This window comes from Rhinatrema bivittatum, chromosome 1 (genome assembly GCF_901001135.1).
Source record: "Rhinatrema bivittatum chromosome 1, aRhiBiv1.1, whole genome shotgun sequence".
In the NCBI taxonomy this organism is placed as follows: Eukaryota; Metazoa; Chordata; class Amphibia; order Gymnophiona; family Rhinatrematidae; genus Rhinatrema; species Rhinatrema bivittatum.
In genome coordinates this window covers 82,309,923-82,330,897 of record NC_042615.1, presented here as the reverse complement: position 1 = coordinate 82,330,897, position 20,975 = coordinate 82,309,923, and the positions used below count along the sequence as shown (strand labels likewise).

The 20,975-nt window shown below is 45.2% G+C and overlaps 1 long non-coding RNA gene across 1 annotated transcript in view; it reads right to left on the bottom strand.

Annotated features, from left to right (window-relative positions):
* The window catches only part of LOC115073393, a 143,413-nt gene extending 127,158 nt beyond the window's left edge, over window positions 1-16,255 (bottom strand). Inside the window, exon 1 of the long non-coding RNA XR_003852009.1 lies at window positions 16,134-16,255. This is a non-coding gene — a long non-coding RNA (uncharacterized LOC115073393). The remainder of the gene's footprint in view (window positions 1-16,133) is intronic.
* Between the last annotated feature and the right edge of the window lie 4,720 nt (window positions 16,256-20,975).

The following is a 20,975-nucleotide window of genomic DNA, read 5'->3' as shown; positions in this document are numbered from 1 at the left end:
AGACGACTGAGGGGGGATATGATAGAGGTGTTTAAAATCATGAGAGGTCTAGAATGGGTAGATGTGAATCGGTTATTTACTCTTTCGGATAGTAGAAAGACTAGGGGGCACTCCATGAAGTTAGCATGGGGCACATTTAAAACTAATCGGAGAAAGTTCTTTTTTACTCAACGCACAATTAAACTCTGGAATTTGTTGCCAGAGAATGTGGTTTGTGCAGTTAGTATAGCTGTGTTTAAAAAAGGATTGGATAAGTTCTTGGAGGAGAAGTCCATTACCTGCTATTAAGTTCACTTAGAGAATAGCCACTGCCATTAGCAATGGTTACATGGAATAGTCTTAGTTTTTGGGTACTTGCCAGGTTCTTGTGGCCTGGATTGGCCACTGTTGGAAACAGGATGCTGGGCTTGATGGACCCTTGGTCTGACCCAGTATGGCATTTTCTTATGTTCTTAATCCTGATTTTCTGTGCCTTCTCCACCTACAGGTGACAAAGGCTATCCACTGACAACCTGGCTCATAATCTCCATTGCCACACAGGACACACCACAAGACAAGGGCTGTTATAGAGAGAACATTTGGCTTACTTAAATCACACTTCCACTGTCTGGACAGATCTGGAGGATGCCTTCTTTACAGCCCCCTTAAAGTGTGTGAGTTCTTTCTAGCCTGCTGTATGCTACATAACCTTAAGAACATAAGAACATGAGAAATTGCCATATTGGATCATACCAAGGGTCCATCAACCCCAGCATCCTGTTTCCAACAGTGGCCAATCCAGGCTGGCAAGTACCCAAAAACTAAGTATATCCCACGTTACTGATGCAGGTAATAGCATGGTTATTTTCTAAGTCAGCTTGATTAATAGCTAGTAATGGACTTCTCCTCCAAGAACTTATCCAAATCTTTTTTAAACCCAGCTACACTAACTGCACTAACCACATCCCCTGGCAACAAATTCCAGAGTTTAATTATGCGTTGAATGAAAAAGAATTTTCTCCGATTAGTTTTAAATGTGCTACATGCTAACTTCATGGAGTGCCCCCTGGTCTTTCTATTATCAGAAAGAGTAAATAACCGATTCACATTTACCCGTTCTAGACCTCTCATGATATTAAAGACCTCTATCATATCCCACCTCAGCCATGTCTTCACCAACCTGAACAGCCCTAACCTCTTTAGTGTTTCCTCATAGGGGAATGGTTCCATCCCCTTTATCATTTTGGTCACCCTTCTCTGTACCTTATTCATCGCAACTATATTTTTCTTGAGATGCGGCAACCAGAATTGTACTCAGTATTCAAGGTGCGGTCTCACCATGGAGCAATATAGAGGCATTATGACATCCTCCGTTTTTTTCATCATTCCCTTCCTAATAATTCTTAATATTCTGTTTGCTTTTTTGACTGCCACAGCACACTGAGCCGACAATTTCATAGTATTATCTACTATGACGCCTAGATCGCTTTCCTGGGCTCCTGAACTAATGAGCAGCACTGCACCTCTCCCTCTGTCACTCCTGTTTTTGTACCCCAGCCCCCAGTATCTCCTCATATAAGTGAAACACTGGGACCAGAGTTCGAGACTTCCTCACACCCTGAGTCACATATCATGGCAAACATGTAAGCATTGTTTTCTGTCAAAACTTTCAGTCTCTCTTACACTTGCTGCTGCTAGGAGTACACAAAATGCAATATCTCTTCTTCTATTCTCTCTTGCTCATGGAAACCCTGTAACTTTTCCTTCTGAATATTTACTCTGGGAATAACCCCATTTAGGGTGGTGCTTCTGGAACTCATATTCTTTATGACAGTCTTGGAAAGCTTCAGTATATACATCAACTATATATATCATCAATACTCAATTATGATGCCCCATGGGCAATCTATACCTATCTCCAGAGCCAAGTCACAAAGGGCTGTCTACTGCTTCACAAACCTCTGTAGCATCAAATAAGTGAAATTCCAGAAGCTGCCAACAAATGAAAAGCAGAAAGAATTTTGGATGCCTCATAAGTTATGAGGCATCTAAAATTCTTTCTGTTTCTCACAGAGGAACTGCCCACGCTTCATACTATATGAAAACACCCTGTTATTTTTCTGTGCCTCTTTATCTGGTCCTTCAGTACTGGAATCCTCTGTTCCTTAGGCCCCAGCCCCAGGGCATCCCTCAGTACCATGCAAAGCAAGTGTGTGAAACAGCAGATCCCCTGATAGCCCTATCTTTCATTGCCCTTATTGTGTTTGTGCCACTGTCTGTCACAGATAAACCTGCATGAACACCCCTACCTCTCTGGTCTAGCTGCTAGCTCTTCAGCAACTTTATTTTGGATGGTAAGGATATTGCACAAGGTATGGATGCTCTTCATCCCCTAGGTGTACAGCACAGCCCACCAGCACAGATTTTTTTTTTTTATTTGTTTTAAAAATAATAGTTCCGCCTAACTACAATTCTAAGTGGGTAACAAAAAAAACCATCCATAATAATAAAATATTCACAAGGTATATAACACAATAACAACATCAAATAAAATCATAGATATAAAAAACATAACTAAAAAAAAATTAATAAAACATAGTTGAAACAGCTGCTCATAATCAATAGGGCCAGACAGATTGTTTCTCAAAAGCCTGATTAAGCAATTGTGCTTTCCAGATCTTGTAGAACCTGATGACCGAGGTCTGATTCTTTATCCTCTCAGGTAATGCATTCCATAATGATGGCCCAGCTACCAGAGTTGCTGCCTGGCCCTGCCTTAGTCAGTTCCTATCTGTGTGTCATTATAGACAGCATATGTGTCAGAAAGCTCTGTTGTTAAAGCTGGTATTTAGCAATCTGTAGTTATTTAGAATAGTTGTGGGTGGATCCTTGGACCAGTGGCAGGTGACCATGTCCTCGGGGGAAATCCCGAGAGGGACCACTGGTCAGGCTTAGTGTAGGAGACAGACACACACTAGTTCTTTTATTAGACAATATAGTAAACCACCAGAGGTGGCAGTAGTGAGCTGAAAACACCCGGCTGGGCTGTAGTCCCTCAGGTACTGGAACAGCGATCTCCAGGTGGCTGAGCTGTAGAGAAACTAAGAAAGTGAGTAGGCAAGCATGCGGCATTCAGGAACAAGTCCTTGATGGTAACACTCACACAATAGTCTCTTAAAGCAGCCCAGGAGATGGTATGCAATGCATTAGGCCCTTGAGGAGCAAGTACCTGGACCCAGGGAAAGCTCTGAGAGATAGATGGAAACTCACAATGTTGTAAGCAGGGATGACTTCTTAGCAGAAGTGATATTCAGGAGCAAGTCCGGGACGTGGGCCCTTGAGGAGTGAATACCGGTTCCGGACTGTGACTTGAAAAGAAAAAGAGAGAGCGAGGCCCCCGAGGAGCGGGTACCTCTAGTGAAGTCCAAGAAGGCAGAGTAGCTAGGGTTGTGGAGAGCGAATCCCATCCGCAGCGACCTGGAGGAAGCTAGGTAAACCAATCCCTTGCTAACTTGTCTTGTTAGTGAAAACTGAGACCTTAAATATCTGGAGCTGGTGACGCCATCTCAAGGGGATGCCCCTGAGGTTCACGCCAACACTGGTACATCAGTCAGGCTGTGCGCGCGCGCCCTTAGGCATCTGGTCAACAAGGCGGCTGGCAGCGTCGAGCCGGTCCGGGGACACCGGAGGAGGACAGCATGGAGATGCTGCAGCAGCTAGCCTTCCATCAACCCCGAAGGGAGTCGCCAACGAGGTGAGGTGGGCGGAGCGGAGACATCGGGCAGCGACGGACACAACAATATGATATGGCACTGATTGTACAGGGTGGGGATAAACATCCTACTTAATGTAGTTCTGGAGGGCACTTTGTAAATGGAGCCAGGAGCTGTAGTAGATCCTTAAAACCCAGCTTCTCCACTATCTGCAGTAAATGGTCATACATGACAATTATTTCCATGATGTACCTCTTCACTGCTTTGGATGCTGCCTGTGCTTGCTCCTGGACAGTGATACACAACATCACCCCATTTCCTTTATAATTATTTTTCCACTGCAGATGCATGACAGAGGGCTGCTGGCCTACCACCTGACTAATGGAAGGGGCCATGAGTTCAGCTTGGCTAACTGACTTCCACTTTTCAACTTATTTTCTATGGCTTCTGCTTTAAGTGTAGAAAGGGTCCCTAGGCTAGTGCTACTACTCTCTCCTGCTGCCAATATAGTGGGTGGTGCGTCTGTAGGTAATGCTGTATACCAGTATTTCTCAGATATTCCAGTAATTCCCTTGTCTAATTGTCTCACTGAAGTAAATACACTGAGTAAAACACAGGTCTTCCCTCATTTTAAAGTGCTCTCAGACCAGGGATGTCTTGAATGATCTCCCCTCTACATCCTTGATGGCTACTACTTCCACTGGAGTTGAGGTTGAGGTTGACTGTGAAATAAAAGAGCAAAAGCATGGCGCGCACTATCTGCTCTTCCTGGGGGTTGCTCTCAACATCATCAATATCATTTACCTCCATTTTCTCACTGGAAACTAAGATACTATTGACTAGAGCCCTGAAATTCTATTCAGCTACTAGCTCTTTGATATCTTCTGATTTAGGAAATCCCAGACATGATTCTTCCTCAGAATCAGGTTTTGAATATTCTGCCTCCATTATCTCAGAAGCAGTAATCATGGAGGAGTGTGGTTCTTGGTTTTGGGTGTTGTGCTTCTGCTGCTCCTGCCCAGGCCTCTGACCTGATAAGGCCAGCCTTGGATGGCTCTTCTGCTTTTTGCCCATGCTCCAATGCAAGAGGGATAGGAACAGATGGTAATGATATATGTTCTCTTAATTTCTTATTTCTTATGGCTTGAACTGGCTTCCACACCTGGCTTTGAGAGGCTAAAATACACATTTTGAGTTCATGTTAGTGAATAGCAAGCACAATTCCAGCTTGCCAACAAGCAAAGTAGGCAGCTTGCTAGTGGTACGAACGCAGTCTATCTCTTTCACAGTATGTGCATAATGTTTCTACACATACACACACATAGTGTATGTGTTTTTACTGTTTACTGCCTCCTTTTGCACACAGTAAAATAAATTGTTAGAAAGAGAATAAACCGAGAAGCCTTCACATCATCCTGTCTGTAGATAACAAGTGCAGTGCATTGTGCAGAGTCAGAAAGACACAACAAATCAATGTTCACTACTTCTGTATCTCCAGTCCACCATCTTGTCCAAATGAGGAGACAGAATGCAGGGCCTCTGTCTTTTTGTCATAGTGAATGAGAACACAGTGACAGCAGCAGCGAATATCAGAAAAAGAAGTCCTTTACCAATGCCAATTTTCTTACCTTTCCTTTTTAAAGCTTTTAGTGATTCTAAGACAGCTTCTGAAAAGACAAGCTTTATCTGCAAAATCCAACAGAGAAAATGGAGTTTCTATGCACATGCGCAGACTTATCAGTGGAAGGATGTCAGCAACACTTGATTCAGATGACAGCTATAGGCTATTTTAAAAAATTATTCACCTTGATAAGTCCTTCATCCTGACTTCTTGCCTAGTCCTTTCCCCTCAGTTCTGACCCAGCTGCTGGCTCACATTGTAATTACTGGTCTCACTGCAACTTTCTCACTGCAGCACTTTTTAATGTGCCATAGACTTGAATGGGAAGCATAAACAAATAAAACATACATTTTTGTTTAAAAATGTGGTCACCCCTCATTCACTTGGGGGAGGGGGGGGTCCATGATGAAACAAAAATGGTCTCATTCATTGCATTTTACCAATTCATTTTAAATGAATTCACATCCCTAGTATATTGCTCTTAGATCACTGGGAAGGATAAATTGGTCTTGATCCAAAGGTTTTGTGGGGAAAAGTTATTTAAGTTTCTAGGTTTTATATTGATTTACCTAACCTGGAAATATAGTTGCTGTAGGTTATATGATTAGAAAGACAATGTATACATAGGCAGGTTTAGTGAGAAAATATTGTTTTCTTAATTTTGGGTTACATCCATAAATTTTATGTGAATCATCATTTTTAATATGTAGATTTTATATAGATTAACCTCTCCTGAAAATTTATTTGCTATAGATTGAATTCTACGGGATATAATGAACTTGATTTTTAAAGCAACTTTCAAATACAAAACCTTGTTTTAATCTTGCAAGTAGCACTTTGTAATTCAATTAGAGAACTGTGCATATACAAGTATGCATGAAACCCCAAATCATGTGCACTGATTCATACTAAGCATTGCGGAGGATGGAGTTGTGGGTAGGTTTCATGTTTCTAAAGCATGTGCATAAGTGTACATTCAAAAAAGATACAGCTGCTCTGGAATAGGTGCAATTTTCTGTGTATATGTGTAGGTGCATACTGGGACAACACACATTTTCAAAGTGCATAAGCCATTTTGAAAATTCAAATTAAAGTCTGGGGGTAAAAAGTACCTATGCTATTAAACAAATTACCCCCAGATGAAGTAGATAAGGTGGTGGGGGTTGGATGGGATACAGCTGAGGGTAATAAGGGAGAAGTCCTGGCAGCTCCGCTGGCTAACCTTTTTCTTTGGAGTCAGGAGTAGTTCCATATGACTGGAGAGGGGCAGATGTGGTTCTTATTCATAAAAGTGGAAGTAAGGAAGAGGCTGAAAACTACAGTCTTATCTCCTTGGTGAGCAAATTAATGGAACCGCTGCTAAAACAGAGAATAAGTATAGTTTCTGGAATCCAGTGGATTGCATGATCTGAGGCAGCATGGTTACTATAGGTAAATCTTGTCAGACAAACCTGATCAATTTTTTTGCTTGGTTAACCAGAGAATTGGATCAAGGGAGCACATTAGGCAGAGTGTACATGGATTTTATTAAGGGCTTTGACATGGTTCCTCACAGGAGATTTATAAATAAAATGAGCACCCTTGGTATGGAACCTAAAGTGGGCTGGAAACTGACAAAAGGTAGGTGAAGTTTACTCTGAGGAGGGGGGCATTACTAGTAGTGTGCCTCAGAGATCAGTTCTGGGACCGGCTCTTTTCAACATTTTTATGAGCAAAATAGTGGAAAGAATGTCGGGAAAGTTTTGTCTTTTTGCCAATGATACCAAAATATGCAACAAGATAGGCAGCCAGGAAGGTATGGAAACCATGAGGAGGAATCTTGTGAAGCTCAGATAATAGTCTAGAGGCCGGCAGGTAAGATTTACTACTATAAAATGTAGGGAAAACATCAGCGGTGCTGGTTCATCCAGCGCCGCGAGTATAACATTAGATTAATGAGCAGTAACTGAAGTCAGTAAGAAGGCTAAGGGAAGGAGAAGAGATCCACAAGGGCAGGAAAGTAAGGGGCGGGAAGACAAGAGTGGGTAACAGGGGAGCGACGGTTAAGTGGCAGATTTGAAATCCAGGGTCAGGATTGGTGGGGAGGTGGTGACACCAAAGAAGGAGACAGCCACATCGGGTCAGGCAGAGCAAGCAGAAGGTGCGCTTAACTTTGAACCCGCCCGCCCAGCCTTTATTTTGTTTAAGTATGGAGGAAGTTTTGTATGTAAAATGCTTTGTCACAGTGGTGGCGGTTTAACCCGAGCCCAGGTTTATTGAAATGCTGTGGGGTTGATGGTTGGAGGAGGGGAGGTGTGCCTCGTGTAGCTGGGGGGGGCCGCTACATGGGGATGGCCGGCGAACGGAGGGGCCAAGTTCCCGGTTCGAGCTTGCTCTCGCTGGTGCAAGGCGGAGGAGGCAGGGGGAGGATGGGAGGGAACTATATTCGCCACTGGGGTTCAAGGTGGTGGAGAAAGGGAAGGAAGGGGGAAAGGGGGAGGGGCCATCATGTTATTGGTTAAATTTGTTGTTTGGAGGGCTCGGGTTACATGTTGGTAATAAAACTGTGGCCGAATTTAATACCACATAATGTCTCAGTGTATTATTGGAAAGGGGGGGGGGGAGGGGGAAGGACTGACAGTGGAGCGCACTTATTGAGTCTTTATGTTAATGCATTTAGGCTGAAAAATCCCAAAGGAGAGGTACAGTATTGGAGCTGAAATTCTTCTAAGCATGAAAAAGAGCAGGGTGAATGTATCTGATGATCTTAAGGAAGCCGAACAGGTGCATAAAGCAATGGCAAAAGCCAGAAAGATGCTTGGCTGCATAGGAAGAGGATGGTCAGCAAAAAATGGGAGGTGATATGGCCCCATTATTGGTCCCTGGTGAGACTACATTTGGAATACTGTGTACAATCCTGGAGACCACACCTTCAAAAGTATATAAACTGTAATGTTTGCTGGTTGTGGGGTTGTCCTGTGTTCAGTACCACTCATCCTAGGATGCGAACTGCCTCCAAAGTGGCAAGAACACCACCATGATGCCACCAGGATTCCTATTACCCAGATGCCTCTGGCAGCACTCACTCTAGGATGGCAACTTCCCCTGAAGTGGAGAAGATGTCTCCATGATACCACCAGCCCCTTGCTTCTCGAGCTTCCCTAGGTATGCATGTGCGCAGTGCAGCACCCTTTGTAGTCCCCATGGCAGGAAACAGCCTAACTGGTGCACTCTGATGAAATTACATGGGTGGGTATAAAGGTACCAGTCACACTCCCTACTTTGCCTCAGTAGCAGGTCTTCCTGCTTGATTGCAGTAAGTGTTGCACCTGCATTCCTAATCTTGCCTTGGTTCCTGATCCTGCCTTCCCTAATCCAGCCTGCCTTGATTTGTCCAGCCCACCTCACCTTGCCTAGCCTTCCTTGCCTTGTCCAGCCTGCCTTGTCTCATCCAGCCCACCTTGTCCAGATCCTCCAGACTGAATTCAGTATTGACCTCTGCTATGGACCCGGACTACTCTCCTGTCTGCCACTTGCTACTGACCTTAGCTTTGGACTTTACCTACATCTTGCCTGCCTCAACCTCCGCTTTGCTACTGGTTATTCTTTGACAAAACTTGCCCTGATCTTGGCCTAGTCTCAGACTATCTTACCCTATATACTCTGCAGGGATCCTCACCTAAGAATGCTGACTCCTGCTGTTGCTTCCGTCGGTGCTAGACGGCTTTGCCCTGTTTGCCTCACCTTATTCACAGCTCCTCCCGTTTACCTAGGAAAGATGGCTACCGCCGCATCGACAAGCCGAACTCTCCGGCATCCCCAGAACGGCTATGATGCAGCCTCCTGCCATGCTCCTCCCAGGTACCTACTAGGGTGCACGCGTGCGTGTCACCCACGTCTTTATTCCAACCTTGGCGCAAACCTCGGGGGCATTCCCCCTTGCTGACGTCACGCCATCCGGGTATATAACCTATTCTAATTTGCTAGCTCATTGAGTTAGCAAGGACTTGTATCCGTTCCTGTCTATGCTACTCTGCCGCTTCCGTGCTGCCGCTGGAAGCTCTCTCTCTGCCCTTCGGAGTAACTGCTAACCTGAGTACCCGCTCCTTGGGGCCCTCTGCTTCATTTCAGGTGCCCTATAGGGAACAGGTACTCACTCCTCAAGGGACTGCTCTCCCTGCCTCAGTGCCTGTACTTCCTTCTACAACCTGGTGGAATTGCATACCTACAGCAAACACCTAGTGAGTACTCTAACTCTCAGTCTATCTCATCCACAGTACTTCCTTCCTGGGAAATCTGCATCGGAACCTCCCAAGACCAACGGGGTAAGGGCTCCCTCTGCCGAGGTCCCTGAGACTGCAACTACCAGACTGCCTCACTACTGACACCTCTGGTGGTAGTCTTCAAGCTGTATAATAAAGAACTAACTGTGGTTGTGCATTCTGAGTCTAGCCTAGTACTGTGGCTCCTCAAGGGGTTCCTCCCCGTGAGCATGGTCATCTGCCACAGTACCCAAGGATCCACCCAAACACTGCTCAACCATAACACCTGCAACCCAAAGGCTCAACCTGCAGGGGTCTGGGGCTGGTATAGGTGAAGCTCCAACCTTGTCCCAGACAAGGGCATGTTCACCAGCTGTTGGTGAGGGCCAAGTAGGTTCACCTACTGGGCTGTGTTAACCGTGCCATAGAACAAGGATCCACTACTCTTTCATAAACCAGTCTGAGTTGATTTAGACAGTTAGTAAAATGATCAGTGGTGTTCATTCTAAATCATCTGGGTGTAAACCACCCCTGTGAGATGGAATCCCCTCCCACATTGTTACAGGTGTCCTTAGCCGAGGATTTCATATGGGAGTTCCCTGATGTTGCTATCAAGGGGGTCACTGCCACAAGTTCCCTCTCCTATTAGGTTTAACAAAAGAGGCCTATAGCCCACCCAGTCTAGTCTCCATTGGTAGGGAAGAAGAGCGGGAACAAAGAAAGGGTAAGGGAATGACAAAAAGCAAACAAATTTACAATACCAGATATTCTATCCAATATTAGCCATTTTTATTATACTTTACAACAGTTTTAATTTCTATTTAACTTACATCTTTTCTTTTTATTATAGAATCAGTTCTTTAAACTCTACAACTGCGCAAGTATCAGATAAGTATAGTGGGGCGGATTTTAAAAGACCTGCACGCGTAAATCCTTCTGGATTTACTCGCGCAGGGCCCTCGCGCGCCGGCGCGCCTATTTTGCATAGGCCGCCGGCGCGCGTAAAGCCCCGGGATGCGCGTAAGTCCTGGGGCTTTGGAAAAGGGGCGGGGAGGGGGCATGTCGGGGGCGTTCCCGAAACAACGCGGCATTTCAGGGGCGTGCCGCAGCGTTTCGGGGGCGGGCTCAGGGGCGTGGCGCCGGCCCGGGGTCATGGTCGAGGCCTCCAGACCAGCCCCCGGGACCGGAACACGGAGCGGGGCTGCCGGCCGGCGCACGCAAAGTTAGGGGGGGTTTAGATAGGGCCGGGGAGGTGGGTTAGGTAGGGGAAGGGAGGGGAAGGTGGGGGGAGGGTGAAGGAAAGTTCCCTCCGAGGCCGCTCCAAAATCGGAGCGGCCTCAGAGGGAACAGGCAGCGCGCACTGGGCTCGGAACGCGCAGGTTGCACAAATGTGCACCCCCTTGCGCGCGCCAACCCCGGATTTTATAAGATATGCGCGGCTACATCCGTATCTTATAAAATCCAGCGTACTTTTGTTCGCGCCTGGTGCGCGAACAAAAGTACGCGATCGCGTATTTTTTTAAGATCTACCCCAGTGTCTCTTATCTTTTTTCTCTTTAATCTTTAAGAACATTCTTAAATACTACTAACACTATATCTTATATAAAAAATTATTCTTTGTATAACCTTTATATTTTTCAGTCAACCAAACTCCTTCGAATCCCAGCTTGGTTAGTATAAAACTGTTCCATGTTCCTTTCTTTCTTTTACTTTCTTTTATGTTTATGTCTTTTTCTGTTCCTTTATATCTACCTATTTTTCTTTGTTCCTTTCTTGTTCTGCTCTGCTGTATTTTCTTTTTGTGTGATGATGATGGTGTGTGCACACACACTGAGCTTTTCAGTGTTTCTTTCTCTTTCTTTTTATTCTTTTCTCCTTAAATTGATTTTTATCCTGTTGACTTCTTGTTATGCTACTACACTATTTATATAACAAACATAAAAAGAGAAACTACCTCCCTGAAACCATCCCTTCTTCTGCATACTAGTATCAGTGAGTTCACTGTGGGGTAATGTCCACAACGACTTGTTGTTTACTGAAAATAAATAAGAATAATTGAAGTTTCCCTAGCTATTGACAAGGGCAGTTACTAGCACTATGTGCTTCATGTGATCATTATAGAAAACTTTCAAAATTCCTTTGCCTCTGTTAAGTGATGTTTTGTGTGAATGTTTCTTTTTTTCACCCTGAATAACTTGGTCCTGCCTTGAAGGGCCGTGACTTGCTAGAAATTCTTTATGTTTGTTTCTTGATATCACTTGCAAGTAAACTTTTTTTATATATAGCAGTCTCCCTTATTCAAAAGGACATTTGGAATCAGGGATACTTTTAATCATATATATATTTTTTATATATAATCTTCAGTACAGACTCAGCTTTCCTTAACCCAAAAGCCTTATCTTAACTGAGACTATAACTTGCGAGTCAGCTATTTAATAACTATCTTGCAAAATGTTTTCTTACCTTAACTGATACTTATTGTTAAATGTTTTCATTTCATTCATTTATATACTTATACAGATATTTCCCCACTGGCCTTGTCAGTAAAATCGTGTTTTTTGTTACTCTCAGGTCTTGCTGATGAGCTGCAGTAACATGCTTCTGCTCGCATTAAACCAGACTAGGCTTCTCCCATAACTCTAAACTGACACCAGTCTATATCTTTTAGTAGATCATAGCTTTTACTGATGTCATCAGAGAGAATAGACCCTGTCACTTCTTAGTCTGCTCCTTAAATCAGATTTAAAGCTTACCATTCTTGCTTGGGTCTTTAACTAGTGCTATCTTTTAATTTTTATTACTTCTACTTTTTATGGTTTCCTTTCTGATTTTCTTATTTTCCCTTGTTCTTTGACCTTCTAAAGTGATGCTGCCTCTGCCCCATCACTGGTTGTCAGGGAACTCATCGGCATGTTTCCTTGGATACGGGTTTGGTCCATGCTTTGGTCATCATGATGGTCCTAGCTTCCCCAAGTAGCTTTGGATTTAACCATTGAATATATGAGTGATTAGACCTACCACTGCAATAATTTTTTAAATGTTACTCCTTCGTGCTGCCTCCTAAGTACTCTTATGGGCATCAACAACTTTTCTCTGAATATCCATGTTGCGTAAGTCCCGGGGCTTCGCAAGGGGGGCGTGTCAGGGGCGTGCCTGGTGGGCGGTACAATTTTTGGGGTGTTCCGGGGGGCATGGTGTGGGTTTGGAACCAGCCTGGGGGTGTGGTCAAGGCTTCTGGACCAGCCCCAGGGTCGGGTGATGGTGCGCCAGCAGCCCGCTGGCATGCGCAGAGTTACGCCTGCCTCCGGCCGGCGTAACTTTGCCAACAAAGGTAGGGGGAAGAGTTAGATAGGGCCGGGGGGGGGGGGGGGGGGGTTAGGTAGGGGAAGGGAGGGGAAGGTGCAGGGGGGGGTAGAAGGAAAGTTCCCTCCGAGGCCGCTCCAATTTCGGAGCGGCCTCGAAGGGAACGGGCAGCGCGCGTATCTTATAAAATCCGGCGTACTTTTGTTCGCGCCTGGTGCACGAACAAAAGTACGCGCACACATAGATTTAGAAAAATTACCCCAAAGGGCATGGAATGGCTCCCCTTTGAGGAAAGGCTAAAGAGGTTAGGGCTATTCAGCTTGGAGAAGAGCTGTGAGGGGGGATATGATAGAAGTCTACAAAATCATGAAAGGACTTGAACAGGTAAATGTAAATTGGTTATTTACTATCTCAGACAATAAAAGGGCTAGGGGTACTCCATGAAGTTGGCAAATAGTTGATTTAAAAGAAATTGGAGAACATTGTTTTTCACTCAATACATAATTAAACTCTGGAATCCATTGCCAGAGAATGTTGTTATGGCAGTTTAACTGGATTTAAAAAAGATTTGGATAAGTTTCTAGAGGAGAAATCTATAAAATGTTATTAATCAATAAAGAACAGTAGCTTGGGATCTATTTAATGTTTCGATAATTTCTAGATGATTGTGGCTTGGCTTGGTCACTGTTGGAAACAGGATGCTGGGCTTGATGGACCTCTTGGTCTGACCCAGTATAGCACATACCATTGTTCTTATGTTATGTACACAGAGAGAGATGGACACATCCATATGTTCGAAGGGAAAATCAAATATTTTTTTTCATTTTTGGCTAGCTGCCTAAGGGGTTCATTTATCAAAATGCGTTAAGGCGTTTTCGCATGCGTAAGGGCTTATCACTCTCTCTCCCTCTCTCTCTCCCTCTCTCTCTCCCTCTCTCCCTCCATTAAACATGGTCCCCCAGTGGTTGTATGCGGGAAATACACAGGTCTGGCACTTATAGCAAAGTCTGAAGACATTATTGCAATTTGCGCTAACTTAGCTCTTCGCATAGGTAATTAGCACAAATTGCAATAAACTGTCTATTAGCATAAACCATGCCCCTTTTGCTATCGCATGCGATACTTATCGCATTTTGATAAATCCAGGCCTAAGTTTTCTAAGACCACATTATTTTGGTTATTAATCTTGTATAGTTAGATCTGTCCTGATAATTTTGTTGCTGTGTGTTGAATGCTTCATGAGATATCACACACACAAACAAACACATTACAAATTTTATTTTTTAAATAATAAAGAACTATAATACCTTTTTTCCACATCAAATGTGTGGATCTCTTGCTGGTTCCAATTATCTTTCATTCAGTTGGGATGAATAACTTTATGATCATCTCAAATGTCTCCTGATTATCTTTTCTATGACATTTGCTGTTCAGAAAAACCATAGGGGCAGATTTTCAAAGGGTTATGCATGCCGGGCCTATTTTCAAAAGGCCCGGCAGTGTGCGTAAAGACCCGGGACGCGTGTAAGTCCCGGGGCTTGAAAAAATGTGAGGTCCGGGGGTAGGACAGAGCGGTCTAAGGGCGGGGCATGGGCATGGCCAGAGACCTCTGCAAGGCCGCTGGGCTGGTGGATCGCGCGCTGGCAGTTGGCCGGCGCACTCAAGTTACGCCTGCCTCTGGCAGGCGTAATTTGTGAGATAAAGGTACGGGGGGTTTCGGGCTGGGGGGCGGGACAGGTAGGGGAAGAGAGGGGAAGCGAGTGGCCTCGGAGGGAACGGGGAAAGCCAGCTGGTCTCCCCGAGGGTTCGGCGCATGCAAGGTGCACTAGTGTGCACCCCCTTGTGCGCCCGACTCCTGATTTTATAACATGCACGCAGCTGCGCGTGCATGTTATAAAATTGGGCGTACCTTTTAAAATCTGCCCCATAGTATCTGGAGATATTTACTGCTTGGAGCTAAAACAGCCCCTAGGTGAAGTAAGTATATAGTCCATAAGAAGTTGCTGGTAATTATAACCTGGGTGAATCTTTTCTGCTACTAAAGATAACATAGTGCTGTAAGACATTGAAATGCCAAATCTGTAATTCTTTTATAATCATGTAGGCAAGCAGATCAAGAGCTTTGCTACTGAAAGAGATTTTCAGGGGCTAAAATATAGGATAAGGTCAAATATGAAACTTTGAACAGATTGAAGGTCATTAAACATTTATTTGGTGGGTGGAAGCCTTAGAATTTTTGTAAGATCAGATCTACTGTGCAGCAAAATGATTATTAGTGCCCCACTCAGTTACTCTAATATTAAAATATTTAGAACTGATGACCAGGATCAAACCAATAATTTTGCATGAATGATTAATGAGAAGGGAAATTATGCTTATTTAGTAACAAGATGCAGTCATTACTGAACCATTATCTTGATTTGCTTTAAGACTTCAGTCAACATAATTAAAATCACTTATCATATGCAGATCTGATGAAATACAGAGCTCACTATGTTGCATAGTGAAGATATCTTAAAATTAAAGCTCCTTATGGAACTGTAAATGTACTGTATGCTACTATGGTGGTTTTATAGTTTAATGTAAAGTTTATTTCAACAAATATCATGTGAGTCGATATATTCAAGCATTAAATAATTGGTTACTAGAATTAGATCACCTGGTAATTGCTATATTGGACTATAAATATAACCTATTGATGAATCAATTCTTTACTAGTGTTCACTTATGAGAAATCAAATATGAACAACTGTGTAACAAAATTAAGAGATTTAGGGATTGATTTCCAAAGCACTTTGCATGCATAAACCCCTTTTTGAAAATAAACTGGCGGTTCTGTAAAAGTACACATGAACCCCAATACTTTTACATGTACTCCCCGTACTCTGAGGGGCAGGGTTTGAATGGGGAAAGAATTTACATGCAGAAAGCCTATCTTTCAAAACTATCTGCTGTACAACTTTGAGATATGTTTTTGGAGGCATAAACTGTTCTGTGGGGGAGACTCTGGATGGGGAAAATTATCTGCAGTACAGCATTTATGCATGTAATTGGAGGCATAGAGATAACTGTTAACATTTTATAAACTATGTGGCAGGAACTGCACAGTTTGTAATATTCCATGTAGTTCGGCTACAAAAGTACACATCTAGGTTTCAGTATGCATAAATATTTCCAATGCTTGAAAATGCAAACTTTCTCTACTGATTTTATAAACATATGTGTATATTTTATGTATTATGCTCCTGCCCACAAGAAGCATGGGCAGGCTCTTACCGTGTTACAGCCACAGCCAGTCTGGCTGCTTCTTTCTCCCTGAATCAACTGGGGCCGTTTTCACAGCTGCTGCCATGCGGTCTGCTTCTCTGCTCCTGTTCCTGTTCCTGCCTTCCCCCGACGTGCTGCTGCGATCCCAGGACCTCCAGCCAGCAGCGAGACCGTCTCTCTCAGTGCCTGCTTCAGCCCGGGTCCTTGCCTGGCTGGGAAGCCGTCCCTGCCAGTGCCTGCACTCTTACCTCTGCTTCTGGGGCTGTCTTCACGGCATGGAACCGTTCCTGCAGTCCGCCCTTCCCCCGCTTCCTCTGCAGCCAGTCTTACCTCTCTGCCTGCAGCCTGCTACAGCTCCCTGCTCGTCATGCAGCCAGCACTTCTCTCTCTCTGCTTCAGTCCTGGTGGCTGGGAGCCGCTCCAGCGACCTGCATTCACCCAGCTCCAGTCCAGGGCTGCTCCGCGGCTTCCTTGGGCCCTCCACGTGGCTGAGGACGCCACCAGCTTCCAGCTCTTCTCTCCAGCCTCCTAGGGCGCGAGCGCGCTCCTCTCTGCTTCTCTTCAAGGGCCAGCCAGGTGTGGCCCCCTGCTGACCCCTCCCTGGGCGGTCCACCTCAGCTCTACTAAAGGGCTCAGCTTTCACTGTGTCTTTGCCTTCGCAAGGAGTTGGTCACTCCTGAGATCCTTTGCTCCAGGAAGTCGTCCGTGTTCCAGCACTTCTGCAAGGTCCTCTGTTTCATGTTCTCTGTTGGAGCTCCTCGTCCAGTCCTGATGTCTGCCTGTCGTTCCAGTCCCAAGGTCTGTCTCTTGATCCAGTCCTGATGTTCCTGATGTCCATGTTCCAGCCCTGAGTATCTATGTTCCAGTCCTGATGTTCCTCTCCTGATGTTTCCAGCCTGATGATGCAAACCTTGTTCCTGTATTCGCCTGAAAGCTAAGTACCTCGTTCTTGAGTCTCCTGTAAGCTAGCACCTTGTTCCTGCTTTGGTTAATGTCCTGGTGCCTCGCGGCAAGCCATGTCGTGGTCCGTGACCAGCCCCACGGGGCGGGGCCGTGTAGGGCGCTTCGTGATGCAAGCCATGCACCTCGTTTCTAAGTCCGTGAGAATGCCTTACCTTGTTCCTGAATCTTCTGAAAGCCTGGTATCCTGCGGCAACCCCTGTCGTGGTCTGTGACCAGCCCCACGGGAGGGCTGTGTAGGGCGCTTCATGTTGCCAGTCTCGTACCTCGCCCTTGAGTCTCCTGTATGCATCATACCTCGTTCCTGTCTCCACGTCTGTGTATCCAGTACCTCGTCCTGAGTCAACGTCTTTGCATCCTGCACCTCATTCCTGAGTCTACGTCGTTCCTGAATCCATGTTCCAGTCTTCACTGTCCTGGCCTCCATCTGGCCTGCCGCTTCGTGCCGTACCCTGCGGCAGGTCCGAAAGGGCTGGGAACGGTCGGAGGACTGTTCACAAGACCAACATTGCGTTGTTGGGTCTTCCGAAGCGTGCAGGTCCGGAGGAGGGCCTGTCAGCCAGTCTTCACTCCAGCCCTGCTCCCGTCCAGCCCATGCTCAGGCATGCCACGCCTCCCGCGGCACCTCTTCAGACCCCTCTGGAGTCGAGTCGCGGCCCAAGGGCACACACATCTCCCAGGAGTGGGATCGCTCTCCTAGCGCTCCACAACATTAGGTACATAAAAATGTGTGACTGAGGTGAGGTATTCTGGTAGCGGGTTATTTCTGTGTAGGGATCTATAATAGCTTGTCTTGTTCTGGTTTCCCAATATCAGGTGTATTGGTGTTTTAGGGCCTAGTGTAACATTTGCCATGTTGCCTTTTCATAAGTATGGTTGTTACTTTTTGAGTGCTGGCAATTAATGCTATTTTCATAAGGGAGTTTTACTATATTATAATTCCATTTATTCAAAGCTTTCTGAAGGCTGACATGTATACAATAGTCCTAATATCAAAAAACAAAAATGAGCAAGAAACTCAAATATAAGTACCACACAAAAAAAGAATAAGTTCCAAAAAATATAATTCTCAGGAATCTATTTCAAAATAATTTCTAAAAAATATATATACTTCTAAGAAAAAACGAACATAGCATCAGATAAATTTTAAAGTGCCAAGATTCAATCTACCTTCTCTTGCCTCACAATGGGCTACAAATGGCTTCAAGAAATAGTTATAAAGGCTTTCTTTCATTTGCTAGTTCAAATTTACATTTCTTGGGGTAGATTTTATAAATTTACGCGCGCGCGAACAAAAGTACACTGGATTTTATAAGATACGCGCATAGCTGCGCATACCTTATAAAATCCAGCATTGGCGCGCGCAAGGGGGTGCACATTTGTGCAACTTGCGCGCACCGAGCCCTCGCGCGCTGCCCGTTCCCTCCAAGGCCGCTCCGAAATCGGAGCGGCCTCGGAGGGAACTTTCTTTCTACTCCCCCGCACATTCCCTTCCCTTCTCCTACCCACCCCCCCTGGGCCTATCTAGACGCCCCCCACACACACACTTTTATCGGAAAAGTTACTACTGCCTCCGCCCACATGCCCCCTATCCCAAACCACGCCCCCTGGCCACACCCCCAACTGCCCCTATTTGCAAGCCCCGGGACGCGCATAAGTCCCGGGGCTTGCGTGTGCTGCCGAGCCTATGCAAAATAGGCTCGGCGCACGCAGGGGGGGTTTGGGGTAGGTTTTCGGGGGGTACGCGCGTATCTTACGTGCATACCCCTTTGAAAATCTATCCCATTATGTCTAAATTATAAACCGCAACCCGTCTCTAACCCTCAAAAAAACAAAAATGAATAACACTTAGCTTTTACAAAAATGGCGTGTTTACATCAAAATCAGCTGTGTTCACAGAAAAGTGTTCTTGATGATATTTGTAATGTCTGTATGTTCCTACATTTTAGGTAATTTGATTCCCTGATGCAGAAGTTAATCCGCTGAAACATGGGCCCATGTCGGTGAGACACTTATCTGTGTATACAGCTGATTTTGATGTTAACACGCCATTTTTGTAAAAGATATAAGCAGATTTGTAGGGGGCCCATGGGATTTGCATTGATGGAACAGGGCTACAGCTCTGCTCACCCCTGGTCTGGAATGTGCTCAACTTCTTAGTTATTTAGGAAAGATGAAGTTTATTTTGGTGATATTTTGCTTCAATTCTGCTGGGGTCTAGGGTTGACTTGGCATGCTTTGGGGGGAGTTGTTGACACATGCCCTGCAGGAAGAGTGCTTGAGGACTTTAGATACCCCACGGTCCAGTTTTGAAAAAATCCCCCTGGCTGTTATTTTCCTGCAGTCCACCTCTGATGGTTCTATGATGCTCTGAAGCAGGAAAGAGGAAAAGCATGAAGAGCGGGCCAGGCAGTGGCAGTAGGAGCAGGAGCAAGAGTAAGCTAGGCAGCATCAGAACCAGGGCTCCAAGAAGAGCATCTCAAGACAAGGAATCCAGAGAGGGGCAGGGGAAGATAATGTTTTCTCTCTTGTTTTTCTTTTTCTTTCTGCAGATGAAAACAGCATCAGTACAACTAAGAGAGAGGCATAACCAAAGGAACAGACCAGGTACTAAGACATCACAGCAAGGCACTGAACCAGGAGAAAAACAGGGAATGAGGAGCATGCAGGGCAGTAAGTGGCTGAGAGCAAAACTCTTCGGCATTGGTTCACTATAACTGTGCACTCAGTTCTTCTGCCCTGCACACAAAATTCAGGGCAACACTGCCAATGGAGATTAATTTTAATGAAGACCAGCCTTTTTACCAACTCTAGTGCCAGCTGTGAACAATGTACTCTGCTATTGAGAATACACATTCACAAAGCATGTTGGCGTGTGTGTAGGAAAGGAAATTTTGGGCCATCTTGGCCAGATCTGGCCAGAATGCAGCTTTGTGTGCCCAATATGCCAATGGATCTGTGGCATGATCTCAATGTGCTCTGCAAGATAGTGTGTCAGTGTAATTAGTGCTGGGGTCTCCTTTGCTGGTGGAGGGAAGGGGGTATGAGGGTCTGTTACCAACAACAATAGCTATAGCCTCTGTCAAGAGAACCACTTCTGTGGGGGCAATGGGGATATGATACATAAGAGGGGAAAGCAGTGGCATCTGAACCAGTGCTGATCATACTGATAGCACTCTGTAGAGTAGCCACTCTTTTTTGTGTTGTGTCTCCATTGACCCTCTGCCTCTGGTACACCCGTTTCCATACCCTGTCCACTAGTATCCCCTTTCAGTGAATTAGACTGAGAGACTAGAGGGCAATACTCCCTTTCACCTATGGATCACACAGCATGACTAATATGTATCTTTCTCAGTGAGGGGTTTCAGCCTCTCTTATCACCTGCTGCCGCAAGAAGTCCACAAATAGCAATTCCTTTGCTGATGGTTCTAGTTTCTTATGGAAACCTTGTAACTTCTTCTCCAGTATATACACTATGAGAGTGACCTCACCCGGGGTGGCTCTTGTGGAATTCATATTCTCAGTGATATTCTTGAAGGGCTTTGGATCTCATCATTTCAATCATCCATGGCCAATCAGGAGCTAATCCACGCCTACCTTGGTTTCCAGAGATAAGACATGAAAGGCTGTCCCTTGATCTGCCATCCTCTGCAGCATCAGAAAGATGGAATTTCACCCGAGGCCTACATCCTGAATCAGCCACTGCAGAGGCATCCCCGCTTCGTGCTGCTTCTCTTGGAGCTGCTGTCCACGCTTTAGTGAAAATGCCCCAATATTTTCCTGCACCTCTCAATCAAGTCATTCAGGACCGAACTGTTATATTTCTTGACCATCAGTCCTAGAGAATCACTTGTAGCTGGTTGAAGCAAATGTCCAAAGTAATGGATCCCT